This window comes from Phyllobates terribilis, unplaced genomic scaffold (genome assembly GCF_046119375.1).
Source record: "Phyllobates terribilis strain yellow unplaced genomic scaffold, ASM4611937v1 Scaffold_169__1_contigs__length_4117513, whole genome shotgun sequence".
NCBI classification, from domain to species: domain Eukaryota; kingdom Metazoa; phylum Chordata; class Amphibia; order Anura; family Dendrobatidae; genus Phyllobates; species Phyllobates terribilis.
The window spans coordinates 643,402-658,095 of NW_027362929.1; the positions used below are offsets into that span (position 1 = coordinate 643,402).

Here is a 14,694-nt window from a genome sequence, read left to right on the forward strand (position 1 = left end):
AAGGGGTGCACCGGTCCTGGAGATACTGCAATACCAGGTCAATGCGTGGAGTGGACAGAGCAAGCTCTTTTTCCATCTCCCTGTTCTAAAAATCCATTTAATATATGGTCCCCAGATAGGGGACGTATCAGATATTAAACTGATAAGAACAGATTTTTTTTTTTTTTTATATCGAAAGACCGAATTCGTGTACAAAACCCGAGTGCGCTTAAAAAAGTGACAAGTGCCACAAAAAAAGTGCACTAGGATGCTGGTCTTCTTGAAACCCTCTCCAAAAGGAGAAGGGTCCCCCAAACCATTCCCCGTCCCTCCGAGCCAAAAGGCCACAGCGAGGAACAGGGACAAAAAGCCACCTCCAGCCGAAGCCAGAGGCGACCCAATCTTACCCCCAGCACCTGCCCGAGTTCTCACCAGAGCAAGGCACTGGGAGCCAAAGACTGTGCTCCCATCCCGGAAGAGGGGAGCCAACAACGCTCTCCTCCCGAAAGAGGAGAGCCAGGGGGGTTCAGGGGGGAGCGGAACCTGATGGCCACACACTCCCCCCCTAGACCTGCCAAGAGAGGAACCCGTAAGGGAACCGCATCCCGACAAAATCCTAGTAGGACATGACACACGTGAATAAGTGGACACACAGTGACAAAGAAATTAAATAAATAGTGAAGGTTTCACAGTATAATACTGCCCGGACCTTCGACCGGGAATTGAAAAATTCCCCATCCTAAGGCCAGAAGGCCCGGAATAAGGGTGTGTGCGAAGAAAGAAAATTTGAAGTGCTTGTGCAAATGTGCCATAAACTCAAGTGGGGTTCCCAATCCCAGTGAGTTAAGGCACCCCAGGGTCACCACTCCTGGGGCACTTCACACTTCGGGCTTTCGATCTTCCCCGGCCCAATGGCGTCGATCCTGGGGGGCCATGCTTTCCACCAGATGACTATATTAGCCACCTGGTGTACTAACAAGCGCCTAAACCCCAGTGTGCATAATGTATCAATCTACTAGGGCGGCCAACATCCAAAACCGCCTTTTCGAAAGATACTACACTTGATCTTAGCCAAAAGGCCGAGAAGCGATAACCAGAATTGGTTTCCGACTACGGTGCCACCCAAGGATTCTGAAAAGTCCATTTGTGGAGATGGCCACCTGGACTCCCGTTAAGAAGACATGCTGTCAACCTCTAGATCCCTCACATGCCTGCACTTTTCGGCTTGCTGCTGCTGCAATCCACGCGTCTTAGATCTGCATAACTCCACCTCTTTTAGCACAGTACCCTCAACCCCCGGCTGTTCCCACCCGCCTCAACACCGTTGGAAGGGAGGAGAACCAATTAAGGCGGGGGGGGGGGGGGGGGGGTGGAACGAGCAGCTGTCTACCCTTAGCAGGAGGGTTGCTGATTAATTACCTCTCCTGCTGCTGCTGCTGCTGGCTGTCCAGCAGCAGACTGAAGGTGGCTGCTGCTGTGCGCAGGTATATAAAGGCTCAGAGCCTATTATGACACGCGCAGCCAGCGTTCCATTGCCACATTCCGTCTACTGCAGGCGGGATACCTGGATGGCTGAATGTCACTGAGAAGCTCACAGAGACCGCCATAAGCAACAGTTTAAAAGAATGCCACAGACTAATCAACCAAACTTTTTGGGTTGGTTTCTCTTTTATAGTCTGCAGGCATTAAATGAAAGAAGTCAGTGTTCCAGCAGAGGGAGACAACGTTTCAGAAAAGGCATTGTAGCAAACCAAAAAAGAAATTTTAAGCGCAGCAGAGTAACCAGCTCACATACCTGTTAGCTCAGGTGAGTTTAAAAGGCTGCTGTTGATAACAAGGGCATTTGCTAAATAGATGGTGTGTGTGCAACAATATACTGAAAGGTCAATTATATTGTGCAGCTTATCTCACCACCTGTAGTTATTTAGGTGAAAGCTCCAAAATGCTTGCCTAATATGTCTGTTTATCCAAAAGGAAGTATAGAGGGAGAGCTAGATAGATAGCATTGCATTACATTACATTACATGGCAATGCAATGCACAGTTGCTGAAGTTGAACCAAAATGAGCTTGTCATCTGGCTTCTGCAACTTTTAACATGAAAAATCCAATGAGGAGAAGAAAAGCAAAGCCAAAGAGTCCATCCCAAAATCCGACAAACAAGCAAAATGAACAAAAAGCATTGAATTCAATTCTTTCTGATTTTAGAAACTGCATTAAAGAAGGGGTGCACCGGTCCTGGAGATACTGCAATACCAGGTCAATGCGTGGAGTGGACAGAGCAAGCTCTTTTTCCATCTCCCTGTTCTAAAAATCCATTTAATATATGGTCCCCAGATAGGGGACGTATCAGATATTAAACTGATAAGAACAGATACTACACTTGATCTTAGCCAAAAGGCCGAGAAGCGATAACCAGAATTGGTTTCCGACTACGGTGCCACCCAAGGATTCTGAAAAGTCCATTTGTGGAGATGGCCACCTGGACTCCCGTTAAGAAGACATGCTGTCAACCTCTAGATCCCTCACATGCCTGCACTTTTCGGCTTGCTGCTGCTGCAATCCACGCGTTTTAGATCTGCATAACTCCACCTCTTTTAGCACAGTACCCTCAACCCCCGGCTGTTCCCACCCGCCTCAACACCGTTGGAAGGGAGGAGAACCAATTAAGGCGGGGGGGGGGGTGGAACGAGCAGCTGTCTACCCTTAGCAGGAGGGTTGCTGATTAATTACCTCTCCTGCTGCTGCTGCTGCTGCTGGCTGTCCAGCAGCAGACTGAAGGTGGCTGCTGCTGTGCGCAGGTATATAAAGGCTCAGAGCCTATTATGACACGCGCAGCCAGCGTTCCATTGCCACATTCCGTCTACTGCAGGCGGGATACCTGGATGGCTGAATGTCACTGAGAAGCTCACAGAGACCGCCATAAGCAACAGTTTAAAAGAATGCCACAGACTAATCAACCAAACTTTTTGGGTTGGTTTCTCTTTTATAGTCTGCAGGCATTAAATGAAAGAAGTCAGTGTTCCAGCAGAGGGAGACAACGTTTCAGAAAAGGCATTGTAGCAAACTAAAAAAGAAATTTTAAGCGCAGCAGAGTAACCAGCTCACATACTTGTTAGCTCAGGTGAGTTTAAAAGGCTGCTGTTGATAACAAGGGCATTTGCTAAATAGATGGTGTGTGTGCAACAATATACTGAAAGGTCAATTATATTGTGCAGCTTATCTCACCACCTGTAGTTATTTAGGTGAAAGCTCCAAAATGCTTGCCTAATATGTCTGTTTATCCAAAAGGAAGTATAGAGGGAGAGCTAGATAGATAGCATTGCATTACATTACATTACATGGCAATGCAATGCACAGTTGCTGAAGTTGAACCAAAATGAGCTTGTCATCTGGCTTCTGCAACTTTTAACATGAAAAATCCAATGAGGAGAAGAAAAGCAAAGCCAAAGAGTCCATCCCAAAATCCGACAAACAAGCAAAATGAACAAAAAGCATTGAATTCAATTCTTTCTGATTTTAGAAACTGCATTAAAGAAGGGGTGCACCGGTCCTGGAGATACTGCAATACCAGGTCAATGCGTGGAGTGGACAGAGCAAGCTCTTTTTCCATCTCCCTGTTCTAAAAATCCATTTAATATATGGTCCCCAGATAGGGGACGTATCAGATATTAAACTGATAAGAACAGATACTACACTTGATCTTAGCCAAAAGGCCGAGAAGCGATAACCAGAATTGGTTTCCGACTACGGTGCCACCCAAGGATTCTGAAAAGTCCATTTGTGGAGATGGCCACCTGTACTCCCGTTAAGAAGACATGCTGTCAACCTCTAGATCCCTCACATGCCTGCACTTTTCGGCTTGCTGCTGCTGCAATCCACGCGTTTTAGATCTGCATAACTCCACCTCTTTTAGCACAGTACCCTCAACCCCCGGCTGTTCCCACCCGCCTCAACACCGTTGGAAGGGAGGAGAACCAATTAAGGCGGGGGGGGGGGGGTGGAACGAGCAGCTGTCTACCCTTAGCAGGAGGGTTGCTGATTAATTACCTCTCCTGCTGCTGCTGCTGCTGGCTGTCCAGCAGCAGACTGAAGGTGGCTGCTGCTGTGCGCAGGTATATAAAGGCTCAGAGCCTATTATGACACGCGCAGCCAGCGTTCCATTGCCACATTCCGTCTACTGCAGGCGGGATACCTGGATGGCTGAATGTCAATGAGAAGCTCACAGAGACCGCCATAAGCAACAGTTTAAAAGAATGCCACAGACTAATCAACCAAACTTTTTGGGTTGGTTTCTCTTTTATAGTCTGCAGGCATTAAATGAAAGAAGTCAGTGTTCCAGCAGAGGGAGACAACGTTTCAGAAAAGGCATTGTAGCAAACCAAAAAAGAAATTTTAAGCGCAGCAGAGTAACCAGCTCACATACCTGTTAGCTCAGGTGAGTTTAAAAGGCTGCTGTTGATAACAAGGGCATTTGCTAAATAGATGGTGTGTGTGCAACAATATACTGAAAGGTCAATTATATTGTGCAGCTTATCTCACCACCTGTAGTTATTTAGGTGAAAGCTCCAAAATGCTTGCCTAATATGTCTGTTTATCCAAAAGGAAGTATAGAGGGAGAGCTAGATAGATAGCATTGCATTACATTACATTACATTACATGGCAATGCAATGCACAGTTGCTGAAGTTGAACCAAAATGAGCTTGTCATCTGGCTTCTGCAACTTTTAACATGAAAAATCCAATGAGGAGAAGAAAAGCAAAGCCAAAGAGTCCATCCCAAAATCCGACAAACAAGCAAAATGAACAAAAAGCATTGAATTCAATTCTTTCTGATTTTAGAAACTGCATTAAAGAAGGGGTGCACCGGTCCTGGAGATACTGCAATACCAGGTCAATGCGTGGAGTGGACAGAGCAAGCTCTTTTTCCATCTCCCTGTTCTAAAAATCCATTTAATATATGGTCCCCAGATAGGGGACGTATCAGATATTAAACTGATAAGAACAGATACTACACTTGATCTTAGCCAAAAGGCCGAGAAGCGATAACCAGAATTGGTTTCCGACTACGGTGCCACCCAAGGATTCTGAAAAGTCCATTTGTGGAGATGGCCACCTGGACTCCCGTTAAGAAGACATGCTGTCAACCTCTAGATCCCTCACATGCCTGCACTTTTCGGCTTGCTGCTGCTGCAATCCACGCGTTTTAGATCTGCATAACTCCACCTCTTTTAGCACAGTACCCTCAACCCCCGGCTGTTCCCACCCGCCTCAACACCGTTGGAAGGGAGGAGAACCAATTAAGGCGGGGGGGGGGGTGGAACGAGCAGCTGTCTACCCTTAGCAGGAGGGTTGCTGATTAATTACCTCTCCTGCTGCTGCTGCTGCTGGCTGTCCAGCAGCAGACTGAAGGTGGCTGCTGCTGTGCGCAGGTATATAAAGGCTCAGAGCCTATTATGACACGCGCAGCCAGCGTTCCATTGCCACATTCCGTCTACTGCAGGCGGGATACCTGGATGGCTGAATGTCACTGAGAAGCTCACAGAGACCGCCATAAGCAACAGTTTAAAAGAATGCCACAGACTAATCAACCAAACTTTTTGGGCTGGTGTCTCTTTTATAGTCTGCAGGCATTAAATGAAAGAAGTCAGTGTTCCAGCAGAGGGAGACAACGTTTCAGAAAAGGCATTGTAGCAAACCAAAAAAGAAATTTTAAGCACAGCAGAGTAACCAGCTCACATACCTGTTAGCTCAGGTGAGTTTAAAAGGCTGCTGTTGATAACAAGGGCATTTGCTAAATAGATGGTGTGTGTGCAACAATATACTGAAAGGTCAATTATATTGTGCAGCTTATCTCACCACCTGTAGTTATTTAGGTGAAAGCTGCAAAATGCTTGCCTAATATGTCTGTTTATCCAAAAGGAAGTATAGAGGGAGAGCTAGATAGATAGCATTGCATTACATTACATTACATGGCAATGCAATGCACAGTTGCTGAAGTTGAACCAAAATGAGCTTGTCATCTGGCTTCTGCAACTTTTAACATGAAAAATCCAATGAGGAGAAGAAAAGCAAAGCCAAAGAGTCCATCCCAAAATCCGACAAACAAGCAAAATGAACAAAAAGCATTGAATTCAATTCTTTCTGATTTTAGAAACTGCATTAAAGAAGGGGTGCACCGGTCCTGGAGATACTGCAATACCAGGTCAATGCGTGGAGTGGACAGAGCAAGCTCTTTTTCCATCTCCCTGTTCTAAAAATCCATTTAATATATGGTCCCCAGATAGGGGACGTATCAGATATTAAACTGATAAGAACAGATACTACACTTGATCTTAGCCAAAAGGCCGAGAAGCGATAACCAGAATTGGTTTCCGACTACGGTGCCACCCAAGGATTCTGAAAAGTCCATTTGTGGAGATGGCCACCTGGACTCCCGTTAAGAAGACATGCTGTCAACCTCTAGATCCCTCACATGCCTGCACTTTTCGGCTTGCTGCTGCTGCAATCCACGCGTTTTAGATCTGCATAACTCCACCTCTTTTAGCACAGTACCCTCAACCCCCGGCTGTTCCCACCCGCCTCAACACCGTTGGAAGGGAGGAGAACCAATTAAGGCGGGGGGGGGGGGTGGAACGAGCAGCTGTCTACCCTTAGCAGGAGGGTTGCTGATTAATTACCTTTCCTGCTGCTGCTGCTGCTGGCTGTCCAGCAGCAGACTGAAGGTGGCTGCTGCTGTGCGCAGGTATGTAAAGGCTCAGAGCCTATTATGACACGCGCAGCCAGCGTTCCATTGCCACATTCCGTCTACTGCAGGCGGGATACCTGGATGGCTGAATGTCACTGAGAAGCTCACAGAGACCGCCATAAGCAACAGTTTAAAAGAATGCCACAGACTAATCAACCAAACTTTTTGGGTTGGTTTCTCTTTTATAGTCTGCAGGCATTAAATGAAAGAAGTCAGTGTTCCAGCAGAGGGAGACAACGTTTCAGAAAAGGCATTGTAGCAAACCAAAAAAGAAATTTTAAGCGCAGCAGAGTAACCAGCTCACATACCTGTTAGCTCAGGTGAGTTTAAAAGGCTGCTGTTGATAACAAGGGCATTTGCTAAATAGATGGTGTGTGTGCAACAATATACTGAAAGGTCAATTATATTGTGCAGCTTATCTCACCACCTGTAGTTATTTAGGTGAAAGCTCCAAAATGCTTGCCTAATATGTCTGTTTATCCAAAAGGAAGTATAGAGGGAGAGCTAGATAGATAGCATTGCATTACATTACATTACATGGCAATGCAATGCACAGTTGCTGAAGTTGAACCAAAATGAGCTTGTCATCTGGCTTCTGCAACTTTTAACATGAAAAATCCAATGAGGAGAAGAAAAGCAAAGCCAAAGAGTCCATCCCAAAATCCGACAAACAAGCAAAATGAACAAAAAGCATTGAATTCAATTCTTTCTGATTTTAGAAACTGCATTAAAGAAGGGGTGCACCGGTCCTGGAGATACTGCAATACCAGGTCAATGCGTGGAGTGGACAGAGCAAGCTCTTTTTCCATCTCCCTGTTCTAAAAATCCATTTAATATATGGTCCCCAGATAGGGGACGTATCAGATATTAAACTGATAAGAACAGATACTACACTTGATCTTAGCCAAAAGGCCGAGAAGCGATAACCAGAATTGGTTTCCGACTACGGTGCCACCCAAGGATTCTGAAAAGTCCATTTGTGGAGATGGCCACCTGGACTCCCGTTAAGAAGACATGCTGTCAACCTCTAGATCCCTCACATGCCTGCACTTTTCGGCTTGCTGCTGCTGCAATCCACGCGTTTTAGATCTGCATAACTCCACCTCTTTTAGCACAGTACCCTCAACCCCCGGCTGTTCCCACCCGCCTCAACACCGTTGGAAGGGAGGAGAACCAATTAAGGCGGGGCGGGGGGTGGAACGAGCAGCTGTCTACCCTTAGCAGGAGGGTTGCTGATTAATTACCTCTCCTGCTGCTGCTGCTGCTGGCTGTCCAGCAGCAGACTGAAGGTGGCTGCTGCTGTGCGCAGGTATATAAAGGCTCAGAGCCTATTATGACACGCGCAGCCAGCGTTCCATTGCCACATTCCGTCTACTGCAGGCGGGATACCTGGATGGCTGAATGTCACTGAGAAGCTCACAGAGACCGCCATAAGCAACAGTTTAAAAGAATGCCACAGACTAATCAACCAAACTTTTTGGGCTGGTTTCTCTTTTATAGTCTGCAGGCATTAAATGAAAGAAGTCAGTGTTCCAGCAGAGGGAGACAACGTTTCAGAAAAGGCATTGTAGCAAACCAAAAAAGAAATTTTAAGCACAGCAGAGTAACCAGCTCACATACCTGTTAGCTCAGGTGAGGTTAAAAGGCTGCTGTTGATAACAAGGGCATTTGCTAAATAGATGGTGTGTGTGCAACAATATACTGAAAGGTCAATTATATTGTGCAGCTTATCTCACCACCTGTAGTTATTTAGGTGAAAGCTCCAAAATGCTTGCCTAATATGTCTGTTTATCCAAAAGGAAGTATAGAGGGAGAGCTAGATAGATAGCATTGCATTACATTACATTACATGGCAATGCAATGCACAGTTGCTGAAGTTGAACCAAAATGAGCTTGTCATCTGGCTTCTGCAACTTTTAACATGAAAAATCCAATGAGGAGAAGAAAAGCAAAGCCAAAGAGTCCATCCCAAAATCCAACAAACAAGCAAAATGAACAAAAAGCATTGAATTCAATTCTTTCTGATTTTAGAAAATGCATTAAAGAAGGGGTGCACCGGTCCTGGAGATACTGCAATACCAGGTCAATGCGTGGAGTGGACAGAGCAAGCTCTTTTTCCATCTCCCTGTTCTAAAAATCCATTTAATATATGGTCCCCAGATAGGGGACGTATCAGATATTAAACTGATAAGAACAGATACTACACTTGATCTTAGCCAAAAGGCCGAGAAGCGATAACCAGAATTGGTTTCCGACTACGGTGCCACCCAAGGATTCTGAAAAGTCCATTTGTGGAGATGGCCACCTGGACTCCCGTTAAGAAGACATGCTGTCAACCTCTAGATCCCTCACATGCCTGCACTTTTCGGCTTGCTGCTGCTGCAATCCACGCGTTTTAGATCTGCATAACTCCACCTCTTTTAGCACAGTACCCTCAACCCCCGGCTGTTCCCACCCGCCTCAACACCGTTGGAAGGGAGGAGAACCAATTAAGGCGGGGGGGGGGTGGAACGAGCAGCTGTCTACCCTTAGCAGGAGGGTTGCTGATTAATTACCTCTCCTGCTGCTGCTGCTGCTGGCTGTCCAGCATCAGACTGAAGGTGGCTGCTGCTGTGCGCAGGTATATAAAGGCTCAGAGCCTATTATGACACGCGCAGCCAGCGTTCCATTGCCACATTCCGTCTACTGCAGGCGGGATACCTGGATGGCTGAATGTCACTGAGAAGCTCACAGAGACCGCCATAAGCAACAGTTTAAAAGAATGCCACAGACTAATCAACCAAACTTTTTGGGTTGGTTTCTCTTTTATAGTCTGCAGGCATTAAATGAAAGAAGTCAGTGTTCCAGCAGAGGGAGACAACGTTTCAGAAAAGGCATTGTAGCAAACCAAAAAAGAAATTTTAAGCGCAGCAGAGTAACCAGCTCACATACCTGTTAGCTCAGGTGAGTTTAAAAGGCTGCTGTTGATAACAAGGGCATTTGCTAAATAGATGGTGTGTGTGCAACAATATACTGAAAGGTCAATTATATTGTGCAGCTTATCTCACCACCTGTAGTTATTTAGGTGAAAGCTCCAAAATGCTTGCCTAATATGTCTGTTTATCCAAAAGGAAGTATAGAGGGAGAGCTAGATAGATAGCATTGCATTACATTACATTACATGGCAATGCAATGCACAGTTGCTGAAGTTGAACCAAAATGAGCTTGTCATCTGGCTTCTGCAACTTTTAACATGAAAAATCCAATGAGGAGAAGAAAAGCAAAGCCAAAGAGTCCATCCCAAAATCCGACAAACAAGCAAAATGAACAAAAAGCATTGAATTCAATTCTTTCTGATTTTAGAAACTGCATTAAAGAAGGGGTGCACCGGTCCTGGAGATACTGCAATACCAGGTCAATGCGTGGAGTGGACAGAGCAAGCTCTTTTTCCATCTCCCTGTTCTAAAAATCCATTTAATATATGGTCCCCAGATAGGGGACGTATCAGATATTAAACTGATAAGAACAGATACTACACTTGATCTTAGCCAAAAGGCCGAGAAGCGATAACCAGAATTGGTTTCCGACTACGGTGCCACCCAAGGATTCTGAAAAGTCCATTTGTGGAGATGGCCACCTGGACTCCCGTTAAGAAGACATGCTGTCAACCTCTAGATCCCTCACATGCCTGCACTTTTCGGCTTGCTGCTGCTGCAATCCACGCGTTTTAGATCTGCATAACTCCACCTCTTTTAGCACAGTACCCTCAACCCCCGGCTGTTCCCACCCGCCTCAACACCGTTGGAAGGGAGGAGAACCAATTAAGGCGGGGGGGGGGGTGTAACGAGCAGCTGTCTACCCTTAGCAGGAGGGTTGCTGATTAATTACCTCTCCTGCTGCTGCTGCTGCTGGCTGTCCAGCAGCAGACTGAAGGTGGCTGCTGCTGTGCGCAGGTATATAAAGGCTCAGAGCCTATTATGACACGCGCAGCCAGCGTTCCATTGCCACATTCCGTCTACTGCAGGCGGGATACCTGGATGGCTGAATGTCACTGAGAAGCTCACAGAGACCGCCATAAGCAACAGTTTAAAAGAATGCCACAGACTAATCAACCAAACTTTTTGGGTTGGTTTCTCTTTTATAGTCTGCAGGCATTAAATGAAATAAGTCAGTGTTCCAGCAGAGGGAGACAACGTTTCAGAAAAGGCATTGTAGCAAACCAAAAAAGAAATTTTAAGCGCAGCAGAGTAACCAGCTCACATACCTGTTAGCTCAGGTGAGTTTAAAAGGCTGCTGTTGATAACAAAGGCATTTGCTAAATAGATGGTGTGTGTGCAACAATATACTGAAAGGTCAATTATATTGTGCAGCTTATCTCACCACCTGTAGTTATTTAGGTGAAAGCTCCAAAATGCTTGCCTAATATGTCTGTTTATCCAAAAGGAAGTATAGAGGGAGAGCTAGATAGATAGCATTGCATTACATTACATTACATGGCAATGCAATGCACAGTTGCTGAAGTTGAACCAAAATGAGCTTGTCATCTGGCTTCTGCAACTTTTAACATGAAAAATCCAATGAGGAGAAGAAAAGCAAAGCCAAAGAGTCCATCCCAAAATCCGACAAACAAGCAAAATGAACAAAAAGCATTGAATTCAATTCTTTCTGATTTTAGAAACTGCATTAAAGAAGGGGTGCACCGGTCCTGGAGATACTGCAATACCAGGTCAATGCGTGGAGTGGACAGAGCAAGCTCTTTTTCCATCTCCCTGTTCTAAAAATCCATTTAATATATGGTCCCCAGATAGGGGACGTATCAGATATTAAACTGATAAGAACAGATACTACACTTGATCTTAGCCAAAAGGCCGAGAAGCGATAACCAGAATTGGTTTCCGACTACGGTGCCACCCAAGGATTCTGAAAAGTCCATTTGTGGAGATGGCCACCTGGACTCCCGTTAAGAAGACATGCTGTCAACCTCTAGATCCCTCACATGCCTGCACTTTTCGGCTTGCTGCTGCTGCAATCCACGCGTTTTAGATCTGCATAACTCCACCTCTTTTAGCACAGTACCCTCAACCCCCGGCTGTTCCCACCCGCCTCAACACCGTTGGAAGGGAGGAGAACCAATTAAGGCGGGGGGGGGTGGAACGAGCAGCTGTCTACCCTTAGCAGGAGGGTTGCTGATTAATTACCTCTCCTGCTGCTGCTGCTGCTGGCTGTCCAGCAGCAGACTGAAGGTGGCTGCTGCTGTGCGCAGGTATATAACGGCTCAGAGCCTATTATGACACGCGCAGCCAGCGTTCCATTGCCACATTCCGTCTACTGCAGGCGGGATACCTGGATGGCTGAATGTCACTGAGAAGCTCACAGAGACCGCCATAAGCAACAGTTTAAAAGAATGCCACAGACTAATCAACCAAACTTTTTGGGTTGGTTTCTCTTTTATAGTCTGCAGGCATTAAATGAAAGAAGTCAGTGTTCCAGCAGAGGGAGACAACGTTTCAGAAAAGGCATTGTAGCAAACCAAAAAAGAAATTTTAAGCGCAGCAGAGTAACCAGCTCACATACCTGTTAGCTCAGGTGAGTTTAAAAGGCTGCTGTTGATAACAAGGGCATTTGCTAAATAGATGGTGTGTGTGCAACAATATACTGAAAGGTCAATTATATTGTGCAGCTTATCTCACCACCTGTAGTTATTTAGGTGAAAGCTCCAAAATGCTTGCCTAATATGTCTGTTTATCCAAAAGGAAGTATAGAGGGAGAGCTAGATAGATAGCATTGCATTACATTACATTACATGGCAATGCAATGCACAGTTGCTGAAGTTGAACCAAAATGAGCTTGTCATCTGGCTTCTGCAACTTTTAACATGAAAAATCCAATGAGGAGAAGAAAAGCAAAGCCAAAGAGTCCATCCCAAAATCCGACAAACAAGCAAAATGAACAAAAAGCATTGAATTCAATTCTTTCTGATTTTAGAAACTGCATTAAAGAAGGGGTGCACCGGTCCTGTAGATACTGCAATACCAGGTCAATGCGTGGAGTGGACAGAGCAAGCTCTTTTTCCCTCTCCCTGTTCTAAAAATCCATTTAATATATGGTCCCCAGATAGGGGACGTATCAGATATTAAACTGATAAGAACAGATACTACACTTGATCTTAGCCAAAAGGCCGAGAAGCGATAACCAGAATTGGTTTCCGACTACGGTGCCACCCAAGGATTCTGAAAAGTCCATTTGTGGAGATGGCCACCTGGACTCCCGTTAAGAAGACATGCTGTCAACCTCTAGATCCCTCACATGCCTGCACTTTTCGGCTTGCTGCTGCTGCAATCCACGCGTTTTAGATCTGCATAACTCCACCTCTTTTAGCACAGTACCCTCAACCCCCGGCTGTTCCCACCCGCCTCAACACCGTTGGAAGGGAGGAGAACCAATTAAGGCGGGGGGGGGGTGGAACGAGCAGCTGTCTACCCTTAGCAGGAGGGTTGCTGATTAATTACCTCTCCTGCTGCTGCTGCTGCTGGCTGTCCAGCAGCAGACTGAAGGTGGCTGCTGCTGTGCGCAGGTATATAAAGGCTCAGAGCCTATTATGACACGCGCAGCCAGCGTTCCATTGCCACATTCCGGCTACTGCAGGCGGGATACCTGGATGGCTGAATGTCACTGAGAAGCTCACAGAGACCGCCATAAGCAACAGTTTAAAAGAATGCCACAGACTAATCAACCAAACTTTTTGGGTTGGTTTCTCTTTTATAGTCTGCAGGCATTAAATGAAAGAAGTCAGTGTTCCAGCAGAGGGAGACAACGTTTCAGAAAAGGCATTGTAGCAAACCAAAAAAGAAATTTTAAGCGCAGCAGAGTAACCAGCTCACATACCTGTTAGCTCAGGTGAGTTTAAAAGGCTGCTGTTGATAACAAGGGCATTTGCTAAATAGATGGTGTGTGTGCAACAATATACTGAAAGGTCAATTATATTGTGCAGCTTATCTCACCACCTGTAGTTATTTAGGTGAAAGCTCCAAAATGCTTGCCTAATATGTCTGTTTATCCAAAAGGAAGTATAGAGGGAGAGCTAGATAGATAGCATTGCATTACATTACATTACATTACATGGCAATGCAATGCACAGTTGCTGAAGTTGAACCAAAATGAGCTTGTCATCTGGCTTCTGCAACTTTTAACATGAAAAATCCAATGAGGAGAAGAAAAGCAAAGCCAAAGAGTCCATCCCAAAATACGACAAACAAGCAAAATGAACAAAAAGCATTGAATTCAATTCTTTCTGATTTTAGAAACTGCATTAAAGAAGGGGTGCACCGGTCCTGGAGATACTGCAATACCAGGTCAATGCGTGGAGTGGACAGAGCAAGCTCTTTTTCCATCTCCCTGTTCTAAAAATCCATTTAATATATGGTCCCCAGATAGGGGACGTATCAGATATTATACTGATAAGAACAGATACTACACTTGATCTTAGCCAAAAGGCCGAGAAGCGATAACCAGAATTGGTTTCCGACTACGGTGCCACCCAAGGATTCTGAAAAGTCCATTTGTGGAGATGGCCACCTGGACTCCCGTTAAGAAGACATGCTGTCAACCTCTAGATCCCTCACATGCCTGCACTTTTCGGCTTGCTGCTGCTGCAATCCACGCGTTTTAGATCTGCATAACTCCACCTCTTTTAGCACAGTACCCTCAACCCCCGGCTGTTCCCACCCGCCTCAACACCGTTGGAAGGGAGGAGAACCAATTAAGGCGGGGGGGGGGTGGAACGAGCAGCTGTCTACCCTTAGCAGGAGGGTTGCTGATTAATTACCTCTCCTGCTGCTGCTGTTGGCTGTCCAGCAGCAGACTGAAGGTGGCTGCTGCTGTGCGCAGGTATATAAAGGCTCAGAGCCTATTATGACACGCGCAGCCAGCGTTCCATTGCCACATTCCGTCTACTGCAGGCGGGATACCTGGATGGCTGAATGTCACTGAG

At 45.9% G+C, this 14,694-nt stretch overlaps 11 non-coding genes and 1 pseudogene across 11 annotated transcripts; all 12 read right to left on the reverse strand.

Annotated features, from left to right (window-relative positions):
* LOC141210605 (U2 spliceosomal RNA) lies at nt 1–184 on the reverse strand. Its single transcript, XR_012280757.1, has one exon. It is a non-coding gene; the product is annotated as a U2 spliceosomal RNA (small nuclear RNA).
* Nucleotides 185–978: 794 nt separating this feature from the next.
* LOC141210815 (U2 spliceosomal RNA) lies at nt 979–1,070 on the reverse strand (annotated as a pseudogene).
* A 1,129-nt stretch (nt 1,071–2,199) lies between these two features.
* LOC141210959 (U2 spliceosomal RNA) lies at nt 2,200–2,390 on the reverse strand. The gene has a single exon (XR_012280949.1). It is a non-coding gene; the product is annotated as a U2 spliceosomal RNA (small nuclear RNA).
* Nucleotides 2,391–3,514: 1,124 nt separating this feature from the next.
* Nucleotides 3,515–3,705, reverse strand: LOC141210960 (U2 spliceosomal RNA). The gene has a single exon (XR_012280950.1). It is a non-coding gene; the product is annotated as a U2 spliceosomal RNA (small nuclear RNA).
* A 1,128-nt stretch (nt 3,706–4,833) lies between these two features.
* On the reverse strand, nt 4,834–5,024 carry LOC141210961 (U2 spliceosomal RNA). Its single transcript, XR_012280951.1, has one exon. It is a non-coding gene; the product is annotated as a U2 spliceosomal RNA (small nuclear RNA).
* A 1,121-nt stretch (nt 5,025–6,145) lies between these two features.
* LOC141210962 (U2 spliceosomal RNA) lies at nt 6,146–6,336 on the reverse strand. The gene has a single exon (XR_012280952.1). It is a non-coding gene; the product is annotated as a U2 spliceosomal RNA (small nuclear RNA).
* A 1,122-nt stretch (nt 6,337–7,458) lies between these two features.
* On the reverse strand, nt 7,459–7,649 carry LOC141210963 (U2 spliceosomal RNA). Its single transcript, XR_012280953.1, has one exon. It is a non-coding gene; the product is annotated as a U2 spliceosomal RNA (small nuclear RNA).
* Nucleotides 7,650–8,770: 1,121 nt separating this feature from the next.
* On the reverse strand, nt 8,771–8,961 carry LOC141210964 (U2 spliceosomal RNA). The gene has a single exon (XR_012280954.1). It is a non-coding gene; the product is annotated as a U2 spliceosomal RNA (small nuclear RNA).
* A 1,120-nt stretch (nt 8,962–10,081) lies between these two features.
* Nucleotides 10,082–10,272, reverse strand: LOC141210967 (U2 spliceosomal RNA). Its single transcript, XR_012280956.1, has one exon. It is a non-coding gene; the product is annotated as a U2 spliceosomal RNA (small nuclear RNA).
* Nucleotides 10,273–11,393: 1,121 nt separating this feature from the next.
* Nucleotides 11,394–11,584, reverse strand: LOC141210968 (U2 spliceosomal RNA). Its single transcript, XR_012280957.1, has one exon. It is a non-coding gene; the product is annotated as a U2 spliceosomal RNA (small nuclear RNA).
* A 1,119-nt stretch (nt 11,585–12,703) lies between these two features.
* On the reverse strand, nt 12,704–12,894 carry LOC141210075 (U2 spliceosomal RNA). Its single transcript, XR_012280255.1, has one exon. It is a non-coding gene; the product is annotated as a U2 spliceosomal RNA (small nuclear RNA).
* A 1,125-nt stretch (nt 12,895–14,019) lies between these two features.
* Nucleotides 14,020–14,210, reverse strand: LOC141209994 (U2 spliceosomal RNA). Its single transcript, XR_012280177.1, has one exon. It is a non-coding gene; the product is annotated as a U2 spliceosomal RNA (small nuclear RNA).
* Nucleotides 14,211–14,694: the final 484 nt, after the last annotated feature.